The 27,114-nt window shown below is 33.0% G+C and overlaps 1 long non-coding RNA gene across 2 annotated transcripts in view; it reads right to left on the bottom strand.

The window, feature by feature from the left end:
• The window catches only part of LOC145245730 (uncharacterized), a 126,177-nt gene that overhangs the window by 42,014 nt on the left and 57,049 nt on the right, over positions 1–27,114 (bottom strand). For both annotated transcript variants that reach the window (XR_013863027.1, XR_013863026.1), the window contains one exon: positions 15,950–16,615. This is a non-coding gene — a long non-coding RNA (uncharacterized LOC145245730). The remainder of the gene's footprint in view (positions 1–15,949; positions 16,616–27,114) is intronic.

Raw genomic sequence — 27,114 nt, 5'->3', positions numbered from 1 at the left:
TTTTATAATTTGCGTGTGTGTAGAGATGATTTTCTGTACAGATTTTCTATTTTTCTTGATAGTCTTGGAGGCACTCTTAAGAGCGTTTCAGTTGGGAAATAATTTGTTCATGACTTTGGTATCATTGTCAATTCTTTGGAACAGTTAAATGATAAACTAGAATATGAAAGAACAGTGTGCAGGTGACGGTTTTGAGGATGAACCTGCCTAAAATCAAAGTGATGCTGTGTGACTGATCGTTTTCTTTGTTCTGCGTGTTGGAAAAGTGTTGGAAGCAGTACGAATGCAATGTAACCTGTGTCCTTTGTGGATCTATAAAAGTTATTATCCATGATCAGATGGATTTGCAATGTGAAATCTGACCAAATCCAACATATCGAGTCAGGATTTGATAAAAGCATTACACTTACGCAGCATGAAAGCTAACCTAAGGATGAATTGATTATTTCGGTATCTAACTTGTTGCAAATGTAAAGGACTTCAAGGTGGGCAACACCAATCAGTGTCTCATACCAACTCTCCATTTGATCCAATCCATAGAGTTGAAACCAGTCATGTTGCAAGTAGTAAGCCACTTCATACACTTTCAGAGAACGGCATTTGATAACTTAGGAGAAAGATTAAATCTAGACAATATAGGGAGATGTGTGCAGAACAGGAGACTGTGATGGTATGGCCATGTTCAAAGAATCGATAACAGAAAGATGAAGAATAATTGAGATGCCAGACTCAGTTCATGGGAGGAAGTGATAAGGATGGAATTGAGAGCAAGAAATAGGTTAATTGGAAAATAAATTTCGGTCCAACAGATGTCAACATTTAAAATTGATATCAAACCAAATATGATGATATATATATATATATATATATATATATATATATAAACCTATCCTTACCAGATGGAAGTCGAAAGAATGTATGTTAATGTTTTAATGTCAATTTCTAAAGTCATAAGTGGTTTTGAAAACTTTCAATATTTTAATACATGAAAAATAGCAAAGAATTTTTAAATATTAAAGTAAGTAAGTGACTGTACAAAGTAATTCACAGAGATGGCTAATGTTTACGAAGAAGCTGAAATGCATTCTGGTGGATTTAATTAAAATTTGTGTAATAAAATTAATTTTGTGTTTTAAAAAGTTTTATTTTAAAAAATTTGTGGTCACATAAATGCTCGACTTGAAAAAGTTAGAAAAAAATTTTTAAATTAAAAAAATATAAGTTATTACCCCCCCGATGGATTTGATCCTACAACTTTTTGATTAACAGTTGAACATTGAAACTGTTATGTAAATAATGAAATTTTGTTAGGTTACAGTTTGTGTTTGATAAAGAAACCAAAAAAGCATCAGTTATTTTTATTGCGTATTGTATCAATTTGTTAAACCGGTAATTGAAAGTAACAAACCAAAATGGGACGATTGTGGATTATCCAATGAAAACGTTTTTTGGATTATTTGCATTTTTCAGACTACTGTTATTAGCAATACCAGACACCATAATGTTCAGCGCTGGACAAGGCGCACACTGCTACTTAATTTGACACTCATAGTTTTTAAATCAGTAATAAGTACATCTCTCCTACCTCTATCAAAATAAAACTTATATAACTGGATTCACAATAAAATTTACTTTAAAATGGTATTTTAATATTTTTGTTGTGATTTGTATATTCGTAGAAATCGCTATTTAAATCCGACTATTAACAATGTCACCTGTCAGCATAGCATGCCGGCTGGTGGTAGATCACTTTTTGCAAATAAGCGTTCGGGGTGTATTCATATAAATACTCAAAGTGGAACTTGTACCCGTCGACGACGTTTCTACTTGTTTTAGCTAATCAGGGAAAAGAATTGTCTTTGCTACTGGAATTTGAACACAACACGTATGTCTTTCCAGTCAGAACTTAGAATATTTCAAAGTTGACGCTTTGTAGTACAAAAATAAGTAAAGATAAAAACTGTATTTAATAGTGAATATATTAATTTCTTTTGTCCAAAATTTTGAAAAGAATTGAATAAAAACTTTCTATGCACGAATCGATAGAAATAGTGACAACCACATAAAAACATGAGAATTTTTGTGTTCCGAGACGCACACAAAAAAATCCGTAAACAAAACGTTCATTAACTTACGAACATAAAGTATTCATTTTATTTTTGTTATTTAGAAAACAAGTTCTAATTATGGAAAAAAGAATATTTAAAAAAAAAAAAAAATTCTTTGAAAAAGAATGGCTGACAATGGCCACACTTTTAAAGGAGTTAAAACACACAAACCACTTATCCAGTTAAGTAAAAGAATAACTTTTATTGGGTTTGTTTTACAATCCACAGAGGTATGAAAAAGTGGTCAAAAAACAAATATATAACAAATAAATGTTACCAAAGGCAAGTTACTCTTCTACCTACCTTGATAAATTTTTGATGTTGTAAATGTTTATTCTGTAAAAAACAAGTAGTGTCGAGCGTCATATGAGAACAAGAAAAAAATAGCCGCGATATCTCTTGAAGTCTCAACAATGACTTAAAAATAAAAAAATTATACAAAATAGTGGTAGAAACTCACTCGATAATTATCATGGTAACTTGAAGCCGTTAAAACAAAATTTAATCATCCTTTTTTTTTTTCTTCTTTTTTTTTTACTCATGTTCACCTCTTACAAAGCATATCGCCACTTGGACGTAAGGGGCTACTATTTGGGGTTATGTCTAGGAAAGATTAACAAGATATTTGTTTATGTTACATTTAAACTTCTGCATATCAGTACAGCCAAGGAAGCAGGCAGGGAATTCCGAACTCTAGCTGTTCAAGGGAAGAAACTATTAGAATAGAAAGCTTTCTAGCATTTAGGGACAACAACAGTGAAGGGGCGAGATCTTATTGCTAAACCGGTTTGTCAGGGGGTTACAAGTGAAACAAGTTCATCAGAACACATTCCATTAAAATATTTGTAAAACAGGCACAGTGATGCAACATTGCGGCGATGGGACAGGGGCTGGAGCTTAGTTGATAAAGTGGGACTGATTAGATTGACAACTCTTTTTTGGATTGTATATAAGAGGGAGTGACTAGTGGTAGATGCACCAGCCCAGATGTGGCAACAATACTCCATGAATGGGCGAATGGTGGCCTTGTAAAGGTACAGGATACTCTCAGGCGTGAGTAGTCTTCTAGCTCGATAGAGGGAGCCCACTTTCTTTGCAGCAGCCTTTGCAATGTCCTCTATGTATTTGTTCCAGTTCATATTGCCCACAAATGTTAGGCCAAGGAGTTTTAAGGTAGAATTCTCAGGTAGGGTGTTGTCATGGATATAGGGGGTTGGAGAGGTGTCTTGTAATTGTTAAAGGAGAGCAGTTTAGTTTTACTAGCATTAAATGTTACCATCCATTTGCAGCCCCATTCCACTATAGTCTGGAAGTCATTTTCTAACGATTCTACCAGTGTCTTAGATTTATGTACATCTGTTCTTCCCTCATGCATATTATAGAGCATTGTATCATTAGCAAATATACCCATCTCGGACACAATATTATCAGGGAGGTCGTTTATGAATATCAGGAATAATAATGGTCCAAGGATCGACCCGACGTACTCCCGCATTAATGTTATGCTGCTTGGATGTACGTCCATCAATGACAACTTGTATGCTTCTATTGTCTAAGAAGGATCTAATTATATTTAGTATACGTCCAGTTATACCGTACGATTTAATTTTCATTAGCAGCCCTTTATGCAAGACTTTGTCAAAGGCCTTGGATATATTAAGGCCTACAGCTCTGGCTTGGCCTGCCTTATCCAGTACATGATAAATGCATTCAGAGATGACTGTTAAAATATCTGCAGTAAAACGACATTGCCTGAATCCATACTGTTTGTCAGAGAGAAGATTTGGTTTTGCAAGGTGGTGAACTAGTGCTTGATTAATTAAGGTCTCAAAGATTTTAGTGAAGAGTGGGAGGAGACTAATGGGGTGATAATTGAGAGGGTCTGTTCTTTCACCAGAATTCTTGTACACTGGTACCACAGAGGCCATCTTCCAGCTATTAGGGAAGCAAGATTCAGCAAAGCATTTATTGTAGAGCTTGGAAAGTATGGGGGATATCTCAGCTGAACATTTCTTAATTAGTAGTGCAGGGATGAGATCAGGCCCACATGCCTTGGAGATGTCTAAGTTTTTTATGATATCGCGGACATGAGAAGGGGTGATTTTTACATCATCTAATGTGGCTTCAGTCTGCATAGGGAAATTTGGGAGGAAGTTGTTTGTTGGCTCTAAGGTGGAGTTGGAAGTGAATCGCTGAGCAAGCAGTTCCACCTTCTCCATTGCCGTGCATGCAACCTTCTGGTTGTTGCTCAGTCAGGGAATTACTGATTGCCCTTTATTCACTACACTATTATAGATTTTCCAGAAATAACGAGTTCCTATATTTTGCGATTCAATGTGTTCCCTGATTATTTCAGTGCTTTTGGCTGTTGCGATTTCACTTTTACAAGGATTTCTAGCATCTACAAATTTTTGCCTATTTGTATTTGATTTATGACGTACAAACCGGTGGAGTGCATACTGTCTTTGTGCAATGGCAGCTGCACAATCTGCAGTGAAGCATGGGAGTAAGTATGGCTTGCAATAATACTTCCGTGTAGGAACATGTGCTTCAATGCCCGCTTTGCACCATTCAGTTGTCTCATTGGCACACTGTTCCGCAGGAAGAGAGAAGATATCAGTCCATGGGACATCTTGGATGTATTCTCCAATGGCTTCCCAGTCAACCCTGTTGTAGTAGCTTGTTGTTTTGAGCTCTGGTTCCTCACCTAATTATCTTAATGAACTTGAAAACATTATACTTGTAATCTGTACAAAATATCCTTTCATTTGATATGCTACAAGCCATATTTTGTTAATAATTTCTTTGAATCGTCGTGGATCTTGGATTTTTCATGCTGTAATGATGACAAATGATAATGTCCATCAGAATAATATTTCGAATGATGATAGTCTTACCTCCCAATTTTTAAACTGCTTTTTTATGATGCTTCTACTTAAAGCCATTAAAATGAAACTTAATTATGCTAATTTGTTGAATGCACTTGAAAACACAATTCTGATCTGTACAAAATTTCCTTTAATTTGATATACTACAAGCCATATTTTGTTAATAATTTCTTTGAATCATGTTATGGTGGCCATTTTGGATTTCCTGGTCGCCATTTTGGATTTTACATGATGTTATAATGGAAAATGATAATATTCATCAGAATAATACTTCCGATGATGATAAAGCCTTACTTTTCCATTTTTCTTAGCTATTTTTATGATGTTTCTACTTAAAGTTGTTAAAATGAAACTGGAATATGCTAATTAGTATACAAGTTACCAAGTGAGATGGTCGTAAATAAAGCCAATTGAACCTTCGTGGTATTATGATAATATGTTCAAAATTTCATCATAATATCTTAAAAAGATCTGAAGATACAGGTTTTTAAAGATGGGTTAGTTTGTAAACTGTGCAAATTTCCTACCATTTTCAGTGAGAAGCTTATACATTTGAATAGGACTAACAAGGCAAAATGTCCAGTGAACGACACATTTGTTGATACTTTGAATGGTCATAACTCCAGTTCTAATGGGCCGCTTTTAAAAAACTAAAGATATTATTTCTTTGTTTTTTTTTATGCGCTTTTCAATAATGCTTGGTTTGAGTTTATTCGATCTAAAGAAATAAATGGTGTGATATTGGTGCTGTTATTATTTTGAGTGTAATTTTCATGTTTCAGTTGATGTAACCCCCGACTATCTTCAGGTGTATCTTGTCAAACTCAGGAATTTTTCTGTCAAACTCGAGAATCTGCACAGAATTTCGAACAGAACCCTTTATTTAATTACGTAGCTTGCTCTTGTTCCGTCAGCCCTGATTGGATAGAATTCCTAGAGGTAATTCGCAATTGTATTTTCGGTTGCTCACACCTTCAGAATAATATCACTTTTATAACTGAAGTTTTCCAAATACTCTACCCAATGCGCCACAGGTCTGCAAGGACAAAAATTAAAATTGTCTTAGTCTAGAAGGATTGTGTTAAAAAAAAAATAATTAACTTCATTATTTTTTTACAGTAAACTTTGGAAATCTTGAACAAAAATTATTTATTTTTTTAAGTTGTCACACACAGAGTAGTCTAATACAATGAAAACACAAAAAAATGTGTTTTCTATTTTGAGAAACAAATGCAAATTTGCTATGCAGCTTAGTGAAATTAATGTTTGCTATTCAGCTGCAAATTCAACCAAATGTAAAGTTTTAAGGAAATTTCTGCACCATTAAAAATGATCAACTATTTTCATATACATAAAAATAATTCTGAAACTATCATCTATATGAAACTTAATTATCAATTTCCAAATATTCTTGTTAATTTTCATCAATCATATCTTTGGTTCTAGTGATACTAAAAACCCACATCACATAGCACTATAATTATTGATCTAGGTTTAAATAACATGTGCAATCTCCAAAATATCCAATCAAATGTAACCCTGCAGATTTTAATTAGAATAGAAAGTATAAAATATATATAAAAAAGTTTCCCTTTCTCATGTTTTTTTTTATTTGTCATATAAAAGACTTTAATGTGTAAAAGGTACATAAAATTAGTGTAATTAGAATGATGATTTTATTCTCTTTGCATCCATATAATTGTTTTAAAAATTGGTCTACAAATAAGAGATCTGCTGTGTTTAAGCACATTATCTGTGACATTTTGATAAACAATTTTATTGGCTTTTAATGCTACAATAGTGTCAAAACGACATCCATTCTATTCTCAATGTCTGTTGGCAGACCTCAAAAGAATGCTTCAAGCAAAGAGATTTCACTTCTAATGAAGAAGTCATATAAAAAATGTAGGCACATTTTAATGTGAATACAAAATCGTTTGACAAAAAAAAAATGTATTGAATTGTTAAAAAAAACATTGCAATTAGTATATCACCCCAGAAGGAAACTACATTAATAAAGTTTTGCTTGAAAGTTTTAGGTATCTTACTGCCAATGCAATCCTCTATCTATATAAGAGCCAGGTACACCCTAAAATGGAGTGCTGTTGTCACATCAGGGCAGAAGGTGCTCAGTGTGCCCTATCCAGCTTTGATAAAGTTCAAACCCGGCTTCAAAACCTAGTAGGTGATGCCTTTTTCTCTTCCCCGTAATCTTTTTCTCACAGGAGAGACGTTGCAAGCCTGTCTCTGCTCTATCATTATTTTCATGACAAGTGCTCATCTGAACTCCAATCTATCGTCCCTCCTTTGTCAAACTTTCACAACAACACTTGCTACAACAAACTACAACCACCATAAACGATTTTCCCCACTCTCAATTTGTGCCTAAATTTGAACATACATATGAATAGTGTTCCACAGACGGGCAATTCTGGGAAAGAAGCTTTGTTCAGCTTCTTTCCCAGAATTGCCCGTCTGTGGAACACTATTCCACTGACCTGCTTCCTAGTTAAATACAACATAGTAGCCTTCAAATCCAATATAAACAAGTCTTGTTGAGCCGTCCCCATAAATAATCAAATTCTACCCAATTTACACCATTAATGATTACTACGCTATTACCTTACATTCAGTAACCCTTATTCTTGTGTGGCTTTCAGGCCTTGATAAGCAGTGACTCCCAAGAAAAAAAAAAGAAAAAAGGTTGTTGTCACAAGTAAAAAAAATGAAATCTGAAGTGATTAATTGGTGAAGTAGTTGTTTCACAACAAATTTCAATTTAAAAAAAATTGAAAAGAGCAAAATATTTCTTTAACATTTCAATGACATTCTATTTATATTAACTAGAATTTCCGACTCTGTGTTGTCCAGGTGTATTTTTTTTTTTTTTTTTTTGACATAGAAGTCACAACTTATCAAGGCCCGGAGGGTTAAAGAGTGTATAGTAGTCAATGGGACAATATCGTAGTAATCGTTAGTAGTGGAAATTTGGTAAATTGGATTACTTAAAGGGAATGGCTCATCAGGAACTTGTCTACGTTGGACTTGAAGGCAATCATATTGTAGTCAGCTGGAAAGCAGGCAAACAGAAGACAGTTCCACAGGCGTGCAGTTCTAAGAAATAAGCTTTGTTCATGGAATCTACGTTTAGGTACAGATAAAGAGTGGGGGAAATTAGTGATAGTGTTTTCTGCTAGACGAGTGTTTTTTGTGAAAGCTTGGTGAGGGGGGGGGCATAGATTGGAGCTCAGACGAGCACTTGCCATGAAAATAAAGATAAGGCTCGCAAAATCTCTTTTGTGAGAAAGGAATTGCAGGGAAGAGAAAAGGGCATTCCCTACTAGGCTGCAAAGTCTATTTTGAACTCTGTCAAGGCAGGATAAAATCTTTCTAGCAGCTCTTGCCCAGATGTGGCAACAGTACTCCATCCTTGGATGTACCTGGCTCTTATATAGGTAGAAAATTGCATCAGCAGTGAGATATCTACTGGATCGATAGAAGGATCCCATCATTTTCCCAGTGGCCTTGGCAACAGATTTGATGTACATGTTCCATTTCAGATCAGGAGTAAAGGTCAGACTCAAAAACCTTGTCAAAACATGGAGCCTCCCCAAGAAGAAAGCCATTCATTTCAACTGATGCCAGATGAGGATCAGAGCGTTGATGATGTAAAGATAGAAGCTTGGTTTTAGATGCATTAAAAGTAACCAGCCACCTCTTTCCCCATCCTGCCACGTGCTCAAGATCAGAGGAGAAAAATCAGAGAGAACTTGGTCATTTACGACTTTTGAAGTGTTGTTATAGATTATAATGTTGTCAGCATAAATGTCTATGAATGATCTAAGGTTGTGATTTAGGAGATCATTGATGTAGATCAGGAAGAGAGTTGGGTCCAGCATTAATACTGTGAGCTTCTGATTTCTGCCCCTCAACCACTACTCTTATGAACCTATCAGAGAGAAATGATTTAATAATTGAGAAGACATTTCCAGCTATACCCTAGCTGGAGATCTTGTGAAGTAGATCTTTATGCCATACCCTATCAAAGGCCTTTGATATGTCAAGAGCAACTGCCCTAGAAAGATAGCCTCCATCGAGAGATTCACTAATCCTATGAGATATAATCGTAAGTACATGTTACTAAGAAGGTTATTTTTGCTGAGATGGTTGACTACTTCTCTATTCAACACAGATTCCAGCAACTTACTCATGATGCATAGGAGACTTATTGCTGAGAGGGAGATGACCGATCACTTGAATTCTTAAATGCAGGACATACTGATGAGATTTTCCAGGGTGTTGGGAAGCAATTCTCCTTAAGACAACACTTAGGAAAAGTTTTAAGTTTTCAAATTAGTTTCAAGTCATAAATTCATAAATAAAATGTTATGAGCTCGAGTTGTTCTGTTAGAATATTTTGGAAATTATTTTTTTGCTTTTTTTTAAATAATTTTTTTCAGAAATAAATTATTTTAAAATTGATCAGATGTTGTATGAAACGTTGAGAAGGAAATTGTATAAAATCTAAAATGTGTTCTGATGGTACCAAATTAAACTGTCTGAAGATATCGGTTTCCTGACCTAAAATGCACCAAACATTGATGTTTTTTCCTTTCCGTTTGCAAAACTGTTTTGAAAAGGCAAAAGCAGGAACAATTTTCCTTCACTAAACAACCAAGCCAAACATTATGAAAAAATATCTGAAGATATAAAAACTTTTATAAGTATGACTGGATTCAGCATTAAATAACTCAATAACTTTAACGGTGAATGCTCCAACGAACTGCAAGAACTTGTACTCCCTCGATGTAAATACCCCTGACAAACCCAATAAGCAGCAAAATCCCACCCCTTTACAGTTGAGATTCCTAGATGTAAGAGAGCCTTCTACTCCAGTAGTTTCTTCCTCAGAACCACTAGACTTTGGAATTCCCTTCTGAGTTCCTGCTTCTCCAACTGTACTGACATGCAGAAGTTCACGTGTAACGTGAACCGAAATTTTGCTGCCCAACTCCCTACATAGTACCCCTGTAGCTTATGTCCCTGATAGTAGCTCCCTACATCAAAGTGGCAATGTGTCTTGTTTGAGGTGAAAATGTAATAAAAAGAAAAAAAAAATAGGGTTAATATGCTGTAAAATAACCAAACTAAAGTGTGCTTTTATGTACACATATTTTTTAAGGAATAAACTTATAAATAAACTTAACTTAATACAGTGATTTTAAATGTCTCAAATGCACCTGTGATGTTAGGATGTTAATTTTAGTTGAAATCAGTCAGTCCCTTCTTTAATTGGATTCTTTTGATTTTCAATACTGATACAAAACCTATCTAAGAACCCTCCCAGACACACAATGTACATCTATGCAAAATTTTTAAAAATTGGCCCAGCCGTTGGGGGAGTTTATAGAGACTGAACTCACAGACACACACACACACAGTGAATTTTATATATAGAGATAAACTTCTCAATAACAAAAAAAACGTGGAATTAATTCCTTTCTATTTTCTTATGAGAAAGGAATTAATTCTGCATTGTTTTCTTTGATAATGAATTGTTTTTTAATTTCAAGTTTGAAAGAGACCAATCAAGGCTGAAGTAAAAATTGGTAAAAGGGAAAATTATTCCCAACTCGCATTTAGGTAAAAATGCATTTTCGTATAAATAATTGGATTCTTTCAAAATGTATAGCAAAACAAATAAATAACATCTACATAAATTGCAATATAGCCTAGTGGGAGAGGTTTGCGCTTCTTACCATGGGGTCCCAATTTCGAATCTCTCTAGATTCAACCACTTCAATCAGTCATAGACGACGAAACACGTGTCAGTGGATAATTATATTTTAAAAACTATATATATATATATATATATATATATATATATATATATATATATATATATGTACACATACATCAAGGTTATGAAGGTTTTTTGAAGCATAAAAACATTTTTTTATATTTAATATTTTATTTTTTATATTTTAAGCGTCCTCTACTCTTGATCATAAAAATGTAGTGAATTGATTTTACTACTTTTATTTTTTTTCCCCAACATCTTTCATTTTTATTTCGTTACATTTTTGTGATCAAGAGGGGAGGACTGCTTGAAATATAGAAAATAAAATATCAAATATAAAAAAAACGTTTTTATGCTTCAAAAAACTCTCATAACCTTGAAATTACTATTCTAGCATACAACATTTTAACATTCTCTCTCTCTCTCATAAATATATATATATTTGGTAAAAACTGGTAATTAGTAAAAACCTGAAGAGAGTGCTCAATACTATTGCAGAGCAAATATGTGTTTTATTTTTTGTATTACCATTTTATCTGTTTGGCTACATATGTTTCAAATGTTGAACCATGTTTTATTGAAACATATGTAGCCAAACGGATAAAACGGTAATAAAAAAATAAAAACATGTCTGATAATCTTGGTTGGTTGCACATTGACTGTTTTAAATAGTGAGGAGGGTAAATGTAAGTAGTAATAGCAGCATAAGACAAGTAATAAAAGCAGCAGCCATCTACATCACTTGGTGGTGGAGGAGGAGGAGGAGGAGGAGGATGGAAGCAGTAGCAATAGCAAAATAGAAGGAAAGTAAGAGGATGAAATGAAAAAAAAAAAAAAAAAAAATGAAATAAATAAAAAAGAAGAAAAGAAAAACTGTACAATGTATCAACATTGACCCAAGTCAAATTTGACAAAATATTCCAACAATATGGAAATGCAATCCCAATTCAGTTGTAATTTATTTTGTTTCAAAATTTCCAACATTAATTCCCATAGAAATGATTAGATTTTTAACGCCATAAAAATACTTTGATTTGACCAAAAATGTGATTCATTAAGCTAGTAAGGAAGGGTGAGGGTAATAATTCCATCCTATAATATTTGCAAGTCACAATAATAAGTATTGAACCTCTTCTTGTATATAAAAACAAAAAATAAAAATGTTCTGGATTTTAACTCAAGACAAGGTATTTATCATTTTTGAGTAATGAATTAAGAGGCAATCATAGTTTTTATAGTAGCTTATTTCTTCACCCAACCCACCGGACAATTGTTTGCATATTCTTGTTGCATGGTAACAGGAATCAATTTCAGTGACGGGTGATAAGTCATCTACTTCATGTGTTAATCATCAAACCAATGAATCTAACGGGATTCAAATTATCTTTTTAAATGATTCTTAAAAATTATTCATTGATTTTTTGTTTTAATTTCTTAACTGCACTTTAAATTTCCATTTATTAGTTGAATTTTATGCTTTTACAAGTAGATTGGGTATCAAATATATTGAATATATCTATAGTATACTTTCATACTCTCTGCTTATGTATTGAGCACTGTTGAAATACTGAAAATATACATGTACAATACATTAAATGACCTTATAATATTAATGTATTTACATGAAATAGCAATGATTTATGTGTATATGACGTGTTCGGTAGAAGAACAACGTAAGCGCCAAAAGTTAAAACTTTGAGAGTTTTTTTTTTGTAAAATGCATAAAATATCAAGGAGAAGCTAAACGCAAAAAAAAAAAAAATCATTGCTGTATTCAAAGTATTTATGCGAAAAATATGTTTGAATATGGATATCTTTTCTTTATATTCTCCATCTAATTATGTTCTATTTGTTTTGATTTTTCAAGACTTTCAAATCAACGAACCTTAGCATCATTGTTGTTCATAAAAGTTGAACATCTAAAACATGATATAAGGTATATATTTTCGCTAATGTAAAAATACACGTGTGGGTGATCTATAGATTCTAATTTTGTTTGTAGTTTAAAATCAATACACGTTAAGCATTTTATCTTTAGAAGCAGTAATGGAAAATTAAGATTTAGATAAAAACAAACCAAATAATAAACAATTACAAGAATCGTTTTTGGCATCGGAAAGTCTGTATAATTATATATATATATATATATATATATATATATATATATATATATATATATATACACTGGCAAAAACCAAAAACAACAAGGAATAACTTCATACTTGTATTCTTTCGGATATTACAATTGTTTCCACATAAACTAGACAATTTAAAATTTTATATTATTTAAAAATTTTCGTAATTACATCTTATCAGATATGTTTAAAAAAATACAAAATTTGTACGTATCTTCACACATTTTCATTCTGTTAAGACTAGATCGGGCAGAGACTATCACTCCCTCGTGCTTTTATATATATATATATATATATATATTAGTGACCTGGCAAGACTACAGGGGAGACAACCAAGCAAAAAAACAAACAAAAAAAACCCTAAGCAAAATTCATCCTAAGGCAGCAAAACTAAAGCTGGCTTGCCAGGACACTATACATAAAAATGTAGGCAAATTTGGGAATATTTTATTGGTTTCAAAATATAGGTCATTTTTTACCAATTGTCATAAAATTTTAAATATAGAATAGTATTATAATCTTCAAAAAGCCTGCAAATTTTTCATGTAGTTTCATCCCATACAACCAAAGATATGAGCATTTCAATATTCAATTTGGCTACGAGTTGACCAGTGGAAAAGCGAAACAGCTAAATGGAAGCGATATAGTACTCTATTCACTGTGCCACACGTCCTTCCAGAGTTCAACAAGATACACCTGAAGAAGGTCGGAGGTTACATTGATCAAAACATTATGAAAATAACACTAAAGCTGAGAACAGTAGTCCAAAGAATTCAAATAACCCAAATAATCCTCATCTCAAAAATTCAGAATAAAAATATAAACTGAATAAAACAAATGGTGTTTAAATTGAAAAGTTATTTTGAAACATTTAAACAAAAAGTAAAATTTAAAAATGCAAGTCAAGTAATATAATTGTGATTTTAATTAAGAAAAAAAAAAATGTTTTTTTTACAAATTCCATCAAGATTTTATTAAATTAATTCCTATTACAGTCACATAAATTGGTTTTGGCATGATTTAAGCATCACCCCAAAACAGCTTAAAATTTTCTAGTTTACATTGTGGTGGCAGAGTGAATAAAACACAAAACTTTAAGATTAGTCCCATTTCATGTTTTCAAGAATTAATTTTTTTTTTCAAACATTTTTAACATTTAATTTTACTTCAAATTAAAACTAAAATTTAGATATAAAATGCGATTTTTAAATTAAGTATTGCTTTAATTAATTTTTCGTAAAGTTAAAATAGCGTTTTGCATTGTGACTTCTTTTCATTTTCCATAAAATAAATTCTGCTTTTCTTCAAGCATGTGACATATCAAAACAATGTTGAATCAATTATGCATAAAATACTATCAGCGATAAAGTTGAACGCATGCTGACTATTCAGAACGATAATTTCACAACATTACCACAAACGCTAAACGGAAAACAACCTTCTTGGAAATCTCCTATATAATATGTAAGTATTGTTCATTCTAAATGTGCTCTAAAACCGTTTTTCAACTTTTTCTTTTCATTCAACAAGTTCAAATTGTTCCTTTATCAATTCATAACATTTAAAAGTTGATCAAGAAAATGATGGTGTGTGTGTGGGGGGGGTATAGCTGGCATCAAAGTCTATGGGGTGTCAGTCTCTACATAATTTTCCTTTAAGCAAAACTTTTGGTTATCTTTGAAAAGTGGGGAGAATTTCTCACATTGAATCTTATAAATATCATGACATACGACAAATTATTTTAGATGATTAAAAAAAATTTTTGTTTCAGAAAATAATGTCAATGTCTAAAATGATGTTAAACTTACTTTATTTGATATCTAAAGTAAAAATGTACATATGGTACGTCTAAGTACTTATAAATAGTGTATAAATAAATTGGTACTTATAAATAGTGTATAAATAAATTGGTACTTAAAAAATGGTATATAAATAAATTGGTACTTAAAAAATGGTATATAAATAAATTGGTACTTATAAATAGTGTATAAATAAATTGGTACTTATAAATAGTGTATAAATAAATTGGTACTTAAAAAATGGTATATAAATAAATTGGTACTTAAAAATGGTGTATAAATAAATTGGTATTTAAAAATGGTGTATAAATGAAGTTTTCGGATGCAAAAACTTTGGAGATAATGTTTTAAACATTCAGTATTGCGAAAATAGACATGGATGTCTGTGGAAACTGTTCCACTGTCCTGCTTCCCAGTTGAATACAACTTTTCATACATAAAGTAAATTTCACAGTGTATAAGGATTATTTGATACTCTATTTCCAAAAGAGGGGAGATATAACAAATCCAATGCAATGCAAATTCTTGTTGAGGCGTCTCCATAAATAATTAAATTCTACCCAATTTACACCATTAACGATTACTAAACTATCACCTTACATTCATTAACCCTTATCATTGACTTTTGGGCCTTGATAAATGGTGACTCCAAAGTAAAAAAAAAAAAAAAAAAAAAAGGAAAAGAAAAGAGAAAGTCAATAAATTACTGTTACCACATGCAAGAAAATTTTCTTTTTCTACGTGCCTAATGTTTTTGTTTTAAAATTGCTATTTTATCAGTGGCGTCCAAGTTCTGTTCAAAATGGTACTAGATGTTACGTGAAACGAAACTTGAAGGCCATAGAATAACTCTAAAACTAAACAAAAATATACTGATTGGTTAAAAATTAAATTTTGTTACCGATTGGTAACAGTTGTTAGCTGTATTTTTGCTTAATTTTAGATTTGAGTTGTTCCACGATCACGAGGTTTCACTTTCAGTGACATCCAATGCCATTCTGATCATTGCGGATTAATGTCTCCAGAAAAAGTGTAGTCTAAAGAGTTTTAAAAAATATTTTTTAAACAACAAAAAAATTAGATAAAAAAAGTAACTTTTCTTGTATGTGGGAATAGTTTTTTTGTTGACCATTTTTTGTTTTGTTTTATTCACCACTCTTTCTTTTTTTTGTTGTAAATTGTTAAAAATCATTGAAAAAAAGGAATAAAGTTTTCTTACAATGGGCTCAGTATCATCGACGACTCCACCTTGGTAAACAGTTTTTGGAGCATCCTCATGGTCTTTTATGTATACCCTCTAGAGACGACACCCAAAAGAGTTACATCCGATAACTGTAGTATCCAAGGAATTGGAGTAAATCCGTTTTAATTCCCTGATTAGAGAATATTTCATTGAGAACTTTTACAAAAACAGTTTGGTCCAATCTTGTTGCAAGCCACCTAAATGCGATATCACTCTTTTTCTTTCTTTTTTTTTTTTTTTAACAGAATGAGTGTTGGTTGTAATCATTCTTGAGAAAAAAATGAGTAAAGTACACAAAGACGTGGCCATACCACACATCATTTTTGTGTGTGGACACACTTGCTCAAATCCTTGCATAGTAAACTCATTACTCCTCACTGGTGCAACAAACGCTGTACAAATTTCCGCAGATGTGCAGTCATCCAGCTTCAATTTTCTGCCACATACTTAAGACACTTTCTGTCTGCGTGATGTTTTGTGTTCCATTGAACAAAATTTTTTTTTTTTCATGATTTGTTCTGTCACTTCACCGCACCTGAACGTATTTGGATTTGGTCTCAATCCACCAGGAGACAGATTGCAGGTTCGCTGCTGTATTGTCATTTTTATTTTGTGATTCACCAATTCACTTTTAAGGGTCACCTGGAAAGAAAAAAAAAACAAATGTGATTAATGTTATCAAAAACTGAATCAAGTATCATAACTTGAACAGAAAAAAATGCATTTTTTTTTCTAACGAATAAAAATCTTATCAAAAGTGAAGAACATTTCTATTTCTAAGAAATTTTGTCATTTTTTTTAAAATTCAAAATGGTGTGTCATCATCGAAACATGAAAATCTATTTTCTCTCTGTAAACATTTTCAAAATACAACTACTCCATCAATTGTTCTAAAATGTTAAAAGAATTCTTTTAAAGTTATCCATTTTGTAAGATTTAATACGTCTTCGCTTTGCATTTAATATTTGGCTGCCCATGAAGAAAGCAATTTCTGCCTCAATCCATTCTTCAATTGTCCACAAATAATGCATGGATAACAATCCTATGAATAATGTCTACTTTTAATCAAGCAAGTTTTTTTTTTATAAAAATCTACAATTTTATTTGATATTTAAAATCTATTAAATAATTCAATTTTATGATTAAAGCTTTTTTTTCATTTCCCACTCCATTGTAGAATATTTCAACAAAACGTTTGACTTTGGTGAGGTGAGTACTAAACCAAGCTCACCACCTCAATAATTTGCAAAACAATGTGGAAAAGTAATTTCTGACTGGAATTTTTTGTCCATCCCCACTTAAAAAAAAAAAAAAAAAAAAAAAAAATGCATTTTATTGTTTTTTTTAATTTTGTTTAAAAAAAATATCGATTGTTTAATTACAAATCCGTTATGTCATCTCTGTCACTGACTGATATTAAAGAGACATATTTTAATAATGAAAATAAATGTTCACAATGCAAGAGATTAGTTATCTGTACAAATTTAACTTCCAGTTAACCATATGTCCATTAGACAAGCAATAAAATCAATACTAGTTAACAGAGATTTCTCTCGGTAGATAAATCCACTGTTTCAGAACTAAGGTACAGCCTTGGCCAAAATTATGGAGCACCAATGAAAAATCGAAATTATGATTCAAACTTATATCTTTAAAGGTTAAGAAAAGTTAAGTAAACATTAATAAATCTATTCTAATAACAATCAATATTTGGTATGCCGTCCTTTTGCCTTTATAATAGCTTTTATTTGTTTTTGCATATTATTGGCTAAATTGTGACAAGTGGTAGCATCTATTTTCTGACACTCTTCATGAAGTTTAGCCTTTTTTTTTTTTTTTTTTAAATGAATATTTGTGCAGTCTCACTATTTTCCCCGAGATAGGACCATAAAGTTTAAATGGGATTTAGGTCTGGGGATTGAGGGGGTCACTTCATCACTGTAATCCCTTTTGTCTCAAACCAACCAATTGAAACTTTTGATGTATGGCATGAGACATTGTCTCGTTGGAAGATTACATCACTAGGAATGTTATTAAATATTTTAGTCAAAGTGGTTTAGTAAACCTGGTCCAGCACATTAGTATGAATTTTAGAGTTCATTCTGCCTCCACATGTATACAGCAGTCCAGTGCCTGAAAAAGCCATGTAGCCCCAAATCATTATGCTTCCTCCTCCAAATTTGACAGTTAGAACCACACACTCAAGATAAAATGCCTCTCCTTCCCTACGGCAAACATAAACTGCTCCAGGGGTGCCAAAATAGAATTTGTTAGAATTTTTGAATAAATGTTATGGATGTGTATTCACATAAAATTTCAACTTTAAAGTTACTTTCATTAGATAAATTTTAAAGTTAATTTCATCCAGACCTCTGAATGTTTTTGTTGGCATCTAACATTTCGCTATTTTTATCTGTGATGGATACTTTTTTCAAAGATCTGTCTTCCCTGGTGTTTTTTTTTTTTTTTTTTTTTTTTTTTTACAAAGGCATCACCACATTATCAAGGCCCAGAGGCCACTCAAGGATAAGGGTTAAAGAGTGTACAGTAGAAATTGGTCAATATAGTAATCATTAGTAATGAAAATTTGGTAAATTTAATAACTTATATGGAACGGCTCATCAAGAACTTATTTACTTTAGACTTGAACACAACCATATTGTAGTCAGCCGGAAAGCAGGAAAACGGAAGACAATTCCACAGGCGTGCAGTTCTAAGATAATTATAAGCTTTGTTCATGGAATCTACGTTTAGGTTTAGGCACAGATAAAGAGTGGGGGAAATTATTGATAGTGTTTACAGCTAGACGAGTGTTTCTTGTGAAAGTTTGGCGAGGGGGGACCATAGATTGAAGCTCAGTTGAACACTTTCCATGAAAATAACGATACATCAGAGACAAACTCGCAACATCTCTTCTGTGAGATAGAGGTTGCAAGGAGGAGAAAAGGGCATCTCCTACGAGGCTACGAAGTCTATTTTGAACTCTAACAAGGCAGGACAAGTCCTTTCTAGCAGCTCCTGCCCAGATGTGGCAACAGTATTCCATCCTTGGACGTACCTGGCTCTTATATAGGTAGAGAATAGCATCAGCAGTGAGATATCTACTGGATCGATAGAAAGATCCCACCATTTTTCCAGCGGCCTTGGCAACAGATTTGATATACGTGTTCCATTTAAGATCAGGAGTAATGGTCAAGCCCAGAAGCTTGTCAAAACTTGAGGCCTCCTGAAGACGAGAGCCATTCATTTCAATTGATGACAAATGTGGATTAGAATGTTGATGATGTAAAGAGAGAAGCTTGGTTTTAGATGCATTAAAAGTAACCAGCCACTCCTTTCCCCATTGTACTACGTGCTCAAGATCAGAGGAGAGAGAATTGGAGAGAACTTGGTCGTTTACTGTCTTAGATGTGGTACCATAAATGGTAGTGTCGTCAGCATAAATGTCTACAAATGATGTAAGGATATGATTTGGAAGATCATTAATGTTGTAGACATTTTATGGCCTTGTCCTTTTCTGTTTTTGAAAGACTTTGTTTCCTAGTACCTTTTAATTGTTGTTTGAACTCCTAATCTTGAAACTTACAAAAGATCCTTTCATTTTTTTCTGTCCATCATGATGCACTGATTTTCAATGTTGATCAGCACACTTTGAGTCAAGCAACAGAAACTTTATTTTCGAGAAGCATTTGTGGACTTAATCTATTGAGATTAAGAAGTGAATATGATTCCAGCTTTTTCACATTATTTCTTGTTTCCTTATGTGATTTTTTTATTCAATTTTCACTCCAAACCAGGCAGAGTGCCACTTTGATATAGGGGGCTGCTACCGAGGACAGTAGTTGCAGGGATACTATGTAGGGAGTCAAGCAGCAAGATGTCTATTCACATTCCACTTGAACTTCTGCATGTCAGTACAGTTGGGAAAACAGGAACCTGAAACTATTAAAGTAGAATGCCTTCTTATATCTAGGGATCTCTACTGTGTGGGGGTGGGATTTAGCTGCTTGTCGAGTTTGTTGGGAGTAGTGACATTGAGAGGGTACAAGGGATTTGATAGTTTAACAAGTTTGAATGTAATGGAAGGTTTTTCACTTTAGAATTAAAATCAGAAATAAAATTGAAAAACATATTTAGATTATCTTTTATTCTTGTGTTACTCGTTGAATAGTAGAAGACTGCTTTATGCCGTCTTATAAGAGGTTTTAACGTACACCATCGAGTTCTAAGACATTAAGATTAATTTCAAAGAATTCAAGGTTCATACAGCAAACAAGCTTTTCAATGTTTGCTGTTTGTGACTTTTTTTTTAAATTTACTTGAGAGTCACCAGTTATCAAAGCCCACTTGAGGATAAGAGTTAATGAATGTAAGGTAAATTGGGTAGAATTTGATAATTTATGGAGACGTCTCAACAAGATTTGAAGGCTACCATGTTGCATTCAACTGAGAAGCAGGCCAGTAGAACAGTATTCCACAGACAGGCAGTCCTAGGAAAGAAGCCTTGTTCATGGAATTTGTGTTTACATTAAGGCACAGATAGAGAGTGGGGGAAATCGTATATAGTGGTTGTAGCTAGTTGAGTTGAATTCATCATTTAATATCTAAAAAGATCACTTTCATTCCAATGCCAAATGCCTTTGTTAATATAACTTTATTCGATTTCAGATGAGAAATGTGTGTTTTCTTAATGAAATGAAGAAATTTGAGTTTCCGAAACATTCTTAAAAGTTCCATTTCAAATAAAATTATGGTCGGTGCCAGCTGTCTTGTGTCAATGGTAGAAGTAATTGCTAACTTTTAAACACATTTCTAAAGATGCCCCTCAAATTTAAACAAATTAAAAATTAACCATGACAAATGTACAAGTTGATATTTACTCATATATTGTGGTCACATACGGCATAATGTTGACACATCGGCTAAGCAACATTGAGCCTCGCAAGTACCAGATGGGTGACCATTTGAGAATACTGGGCACTGTATGTAGAGCAATGTCGACTCTTCCGGAGCTCCTGCATCCCACCTGTTTCAAATATGTCCTGTTGCTGGATCAGGCTGGTTGGAAAGAGATTGAGGTTGGTTCTTCAAACTAATTTCATTTTAAACAAACTTGTAGAACATGTCATTCATCACCCTTACGATGATCAAATGGTTTTCGTTGTTTCGATGGACAAATTCATGTGGTCACATGTGTCTACAGTAGCAAATCTGCTGCCCAGGCAATGCTGGAGATCCTTGATCGTATCTGCTGTAGCTTAATCTAGTGGTTCCAAACCATTGTGCCATGGCACACTAATGTGCCACAGAATGATTACCGGTGTGCCACAAAGAAATTATAGCTACATTTAACTTATTAATTTGTTTAATAAAGACATTTAATTTCTTAATCATGATGACATTGTTCAATTCCAACTCTAGTAAAAAAAAAAAAAAAAGCTATAAAAATCTGTAATTCTCAACTTCGTACGTATCGATTTTCTTACCATAAAAAAGCATGAAAGTCTTAAAAATATTGAAGAAGAGTTAAGAGTGTGTCTCTCTTGCATTTGCCCATATATTGCGGCAGTAGTTAAGAAACACCAGGCACAACTGTCCTGCTGACACTTACCATTATTACTCTATACCAGATATTGACTACAGGACATGTTGATTTATGTGAATAAAAATTATCCTTATATAATCTTCTTTGCTTTTTTATTATAGCAAAATGGCTTTATGAGTAGAAAATATTTTTTGTAATAGGTGTGCTGCAAAATTTATCTGTTGAGTTTAATCAACTTGCTAGTTAATAGTGCTTTGGTTGGAATAATATCTACATTAGATCATGTATGAACATCAAATGTTATGTGTTAAGCTCCTTCCCACCCAAGCAATAGTGTGTCATTTCCTTCAAAACTAATTTTTTTTTTCTCAGCTTTTTAGTACCGGCAAGTAAAGAATTTGAATTGCTGTTTGTACTATGACTTGCTGAAAAGTATTTTGCGAGATTGGAAAATTTAAAGTTTCTGCTTTTTATTAAAAAAGTAAAGGTTCTACTGCCTTGTGAAACTTCTTAAAATTGATTCCATATGTGTATCTATACTGACGTCATTTGTGACAACAGCCAAGTTTTTTTTATGTTTTTGTTTTACTCGGAAGTTACCACCTATCAAGGCTTGAAGACCACTCGAGGATAAGGGTTAATGAATGTAAGGTGGTAGTTTAGTAATCTTTAATGGTGTAAATCGGGTAGAATTTAATTATTTATGGGGATGGCTCAACAAGAAATTGTTTACAACTGATTTGAGGGCTATTATGTTGCATTCAACTGGACAGCATTTAACTGGGAAGCAGGCCAGTGGAACAGTGTTCCACAGACAGACAATTCTGGGAAAGAAGCTTTGTTCATGGAATCTGCATTTAGATTTAGACATAGATAAAGAATGGAGGAAATATAGTGGCTGTAGCTAGTTGAGTGTTTTTTTTTTGTGAAAGTTTGGCAAGCGGGGACTGTAGATTGGAATTCAGTTGAGCATTTGCCATGAAAATAATGATAGAGAAGAGACAGGCTTGCAATGTCTCTGTGGGAAAGAGGTTGTAGAGAAAAGAGCATCACTTACTAGGTTTTGAACTCTATCAAGGCAGGATAGGGCATGCCGAGCAGCTCCTGCCCAGATGTTGCAACAGTACTCCATTTTAGGACGTACCTGGCTCTTATACAGATAGAGGATTGCATTGGCAGTGAGATACCTTCTAGAACGGTAGAGAGATCCAACCATTTTTCCAGCAATCTTGGCAAAAGATTTGATGTGTGTGTATATATATAATCTACATGTTGATAGACAATTACTAGTTTATTATGCTAAGAAATAATTTAACAAATATATACAAATAGCAAATGTGGTGATCCAAATTAAATTGAAAAGACTAAAGGTGAATTTCAGATTGAAATCAAAATCAACCATTCCTTGTACGTATGAAGTAACATTTTTCTGCAATCTGTTTTGAAGAGATGATTGTATGTCAGTTCCATTCATCTCTCTTTTCTACGCCACACTCTCATAGATATAACACATTTTTAAAACGATTTTTGTTTTTCATCTTTTAATTTTCATTTCCAAGCAATTCTATATGCTTCTGATTGTATGATTGATTGTATGTGATTGTTTCATTATTTCATTAATTGTTCTATTGACTTTCCTGTCTTGAATATATTTTAATTTTCATTAGAGAAATACAAAAAGACATTACAGAAAAAATGTGCACTTTATCGAAACAGATATTTTGTTTTGCTCTTTATAATAACTCAAACTATTGTTTTGAATTTAATTTTAACATCGTTAAATGACTTTTTCAATTGTAGCATAGAAATTGTTGCAATATTTCATCTCTTTTTCTAAAAATTGTTCATCTTCAATTATATTTCTTGTACACTTATAAACCACCCACTTTCTTTTCTTAAGTATTTTTCTTGTTTAAAAATGTTATTATAACACAAAACCTTTCTGACAGCAAAAATAAATTCGCACTATTATTCTTAACTTGACTGTTCACAGCATTTCAGCCAATGTAATCTTCAAATATGGAGAGCGAAAGTTAGGGTTGAGGTGTTGTGCAGATTTTCAACTGTAAAGGTTAAAATTTCTAATGTTAACAGATAAACAGTTTTTTTTTTTTTTTTTTTACAGTGATCACCACTTATCAAGGCCCGGAAGCCACTCAGGGATAAGGGTTATTGCAAGTACATCACGTTAGTGAGGAGATTTTATGAAGTGTTTAATTAGGGGGGCGGTTCATAAGGAATTTGTTAACATTAGACTTAAAGACATCCAAGTTGTAGTCCGGAGGGAAGCAGGCAGACGGAACAGAGTTCCACAGGCGTGCAGTTCTAAGAAAGTTTGTGTTTGTGTGCAAAATGTGTAAAGACAATCAAGACTAATGAGAACTTTGATGAAGAGAAAGTATATTTGGATGGTGATGCTACTGAGATTGTTCACAAGTTTTATCTTGTTCATACTATTGGAGGTTTCATTACAACTGGATGGAGTAAAGTCAGGGAACTTGTAAAAAGTAGGTAGCATTAAATAGTATATAAAAATTTATATATATATATATATATATGTATATATATATACACATATATATACATACATATAACTACTTCATTTAATCACATAAATCAATATATGAATGGATAAATTTATGCGTAAACTTTATTTACTTCAACAGTGCTCAATACATAGGTAGTAAGTTATAAACTATATATGGTGATTAAGCTGCACAGACTATTCCGCGTTTCATCCACGCTAGCAAGCCTGATGAATCCTAGCATGGATGAAACGCGGAATATTCTGTGTAGCTTAATCGCCATATATATTTTTTAACTTACTATATATATATTATATATATATAGTAATAAATAAAAAAAATCCTCTTATGTTATTAATGCACAAAACTCATCAATGCTCTATCTCAATTCTCAAATAAAATTTATGAAATTAATATAAGTATTAAGATTGTACGATCTAGAAAACCAAATAGGTTGAAGGCTTTTGAATTCATACTAGAATTGTCTAATAGAGTACTTGGTAAAAGTCAGTTATAAAAGCTACTTTTCTGAAGGTTGAGGATCTGATCTTTAATGTGAGTGACACTCAGAACACAATTGTGAACTTAAGATTTTACCCAGTCATGGTTGACAGAATCTCATGGATTAAATAAAGAGTTTTCTTTGAAATTCCATGCAGATTCCAGAGTTTGACATGATACATGTGAGAAAGGTCAGAGGTTACATCAATCAGGGCTCTATGGACAAATTTATCTTTAGTTGACCGTTGACAACTAAATATTTTCATTTACTAGCCAAATAGAAAAGTTACTAGCCAACCCACATGATTTTTAGAATATGACATCTTCATTCTGTGACAAGTATGTACATCATAAAAATTTTTCTGTATATTTTTTAATAAGTGTAATTCTAAAGATACAACAAATTTTATGTTGATACTTGAAGGTATAAAAATTCTGTTTTCTTCAGATGTTTTTTTTAAAAAAGCCTTTGTTAAAAAAAGAGTACATTGTTCTATTGAACTTTTATTGTTTAAATAATTTTAATTTATTCATTTTAAAAAAAAAGTTGAAAAGATATTTTTCACTCAATAGTGAGCCTTTGAAGATTGTCAGTGAAAGAAATACAATCGCCCAAAGATAAGCGTTTCATTATTTCTATTCGCCTCTTTAAAAAAATCACTTGCAAATGCGACTGTTTCACTCACAATGTAGAGCTCTGTCAATAGAAATGTGAAAATAACACTGATTGTTAACTTTGGTAAAAATCGGACTGTTCCATCTTTAATGGTTTTTTTATTTATTTTTTATAATCAATTTTCGATAATTATTGGAGCCATTCCGGTACAAAACCTAAGAACACTCCCAGACACATAAGGTACATTTGTGTGAAATTTCAAAAAAAATTTGGTCCAGCTGTTTTGGAGTCTATAAGGAATGAACACACAGATACTAATTTATTATTTCTGCACTATCAGATTCAGCCTCTGTCACATCGCCACAGTATTGCATCTCCGTGTGTTTTACAAGTATTTCCATGGAATGTGCTCTGATGAATTTACTGCACTTGTACCGTTCTCAAAGTAAATACCTCTGACACACTTAAGTTGCAGCAAAATCACACCCCTTCTCTGAAGTTGTCCCTAGATGCCAGAAGATTGTCTCTTCTAAGAACTTTTTTCCTCACACTGTTTGCCTTTGGAATTCCCTCTTTTCCAAATTGTACCAAAATGCATAAATGTAAATATAGTATGCACAAACACCTTGTTGCCCAACTCCTCACTCAGATTCTCCCCCCTCCCTCCTCTATAAATCTAGTCCTTATCATCGTAGCCTTTTACACTTCAGTGAAAGTATATTTTTGGTGGTAAAAAAAAAATTTATCTGTATATAATATTCATTACTTTTTTATGTTTAAAATTAGAATGAAAATTGATGTATTATAGAGAAAAGGTATAAATTTTACTTATCATTACTGCACTGAAGTGGCATTCACCCTAGATGGGTCAAACCAGCTTCCTCGAAGGGAGAAACTTTCATGAGAGTATAAAATTCACAAGCGATCCAAGTTGCATGTATATTCCCCGTCATGGAAGATGACAATGTTCTGCAGAGCGGTGTTGACGTCCTCCTACATACAACACCTGCTATTCCCAAATGGATTACCATATGGTACTGACCAGGGTCAATATTGCTTAACTTCTATGTTTCGATGTGATTATGCCAGATTTTTACTTAACATTGCCAAATAATATGACAAATTTTTTCCTTAAATCAGTTCTTCAAAAATATACTTATCATGCGAACTATGGAAATAAAATGAGAGGAGTATGGTGTATAATTTTGTTTTTGTACAGCAGTTCTGTGACAATAAAGACAAGAACTTTCCACATATTTTGAGTGTCAAGCGCCAGAGGGGAAGAAAAGACTTGTGTTCAGATTTGTGGATTTTATAATTGTTAATAATTTTCATTTCAACGACTTTAAAAAGATGAAATAAACACAGATTTTTGCAGTGGAAAGAGGGCATTGATTTTGATAATATTGTCAGTGTTGTATGAGCAATGCTGTGCTCGCAAGGGCTGGTATCCTCTCCATGTTCACCGTCCTTCGCCAAAAACACCTATGCTAGATAGGCCATGTGCACTGTATGGACAATGGGCGAATCCCAAACGACATTCTCTATGGCGAACTCACCAATGGCAAAAGGAAAGTTGGTTGTCCTTAACTCCGTTATGTCTACATGTGCAAATGTGGCATGAACATATGTGATACTGACCCTATCAGCTGGGGGCCCAAAGCTAAAGTCTGCAAAATCTGGAGACAAATGGTAACCAAAGGCCTGACCACTAGCGGAAGGTCCATCGCAGAATGAGCAGACTATTCAGGAAGGCCAGTCAACAAAATTCAACCGACAACCGACACAACACACCAACATTCACCTACGATGTCTGCAATTAACAATGTAGATCGAAGACAGTTTTCTGTGACTGAATAAACCTGTGTTCAACCACCTCTACAGGTGCAACCCCGTAGTCATCTAGACTGACGGATGCCAACATGAGCAGGTGTTCTTTCTGAAGTTTGGCCCA

This window comes from Euprymna scolopes, chromosome 23, assembly GCF_053919585.1.
Source record: "Euprymna scolopes isolate OS-2025 chromosome 23, ASM5391958v1, whole genome shotgun sequence".
Lineage (NCBI taxonomy): Eukaryota > Metazoa > Mollusca > Cephalopoda > Sepiida > Sepiolidae > Euprymna > Euprymna scolopes.
The sequence above is the reverse complement of the archived record's forward strand: the minus strand, read 5'-3'. Positions and strand labels throughout refer to the sequence as shown.